The sequence below is a fragment of the Arachis ipaensis genome, chromosome B09 (assembly GCF_000816755.2).
Source record: "Arachis ipaensis cultivar K30076 chromosome B09, Araip1.1, whole genome shotgun sequence".
NCBI classification, from domain to species: domain Eukaryota; kingdom Viridiplantae; phylum Streptophyta; class Magnoliopsida; order Fabales; family Fabaceae; genus Arachis; species Arachis ipaensis.
The window spans coordinates 96,640,865-96,641,581 of NC_029793.2; positions in this window are offsets into that span (position 1 = coordinate 96,640,865).

A 717-nucleotide genomic window follows, 5' to 3' on the forward strand; every position below is an offset into this window, starting at 1 on the left:
TTTATTTGCAATTCAACTGATAAACATAATTGACTTCCTGACTAAGATTTACAAGATAACCATAGATTGCTTCAAACCAACAATCTCCGTGGGATTCGACCCTTACTCACGTGAGGTATTACTTGGACGACCCAGTGCACTTGCTGGTCAGTGGTACGAGTTGTGGAAAGTGTGATTCACAATTTGTGCACCAAGTTTTTGGCGCCGTTGCCGGGGATTGTTCGTGTTTGGACAACTAACGGTTTATTTTGTTGCTTAGATTAGGAAAAATTTTTCTTTTTTAGTTTAGAGTCTTTTATTATTTATCCCTTGTTAAAACACTTTAAATTTATAGCTCAATTAGTTAGAACGTGGTGTTTATGTTCATGGTAATTGGCTATCATATTTTTAAAATCTTTTTCAAAAGTATTTTTTCTATTAAATCCTGTGCCAAACTTTAAGTTTGGTGTTTTCTTGTTGATTTTTCAAAAAAAAAAAAAAAGAAAAAAAAAATTTTCGAAAATTTATTTTGGTTTTCTAAAAAAATTTTAAGTTTGGTGTTCTTCCTTTGTGTTCTTGTGAGTCTTCAAAGTGTTCTTGAGTTTTCCTTGTGTCTTGATCTTAAAATTTTTAAGTTTGGTGTTCCTTGGTGTTTCCCCCCCAAAAATTTTAGAAAACAAGGAGCATCAGATCTAAAAATTGTAAATCTTATGCTATCTTATTGTTTTTCTCTCTCCT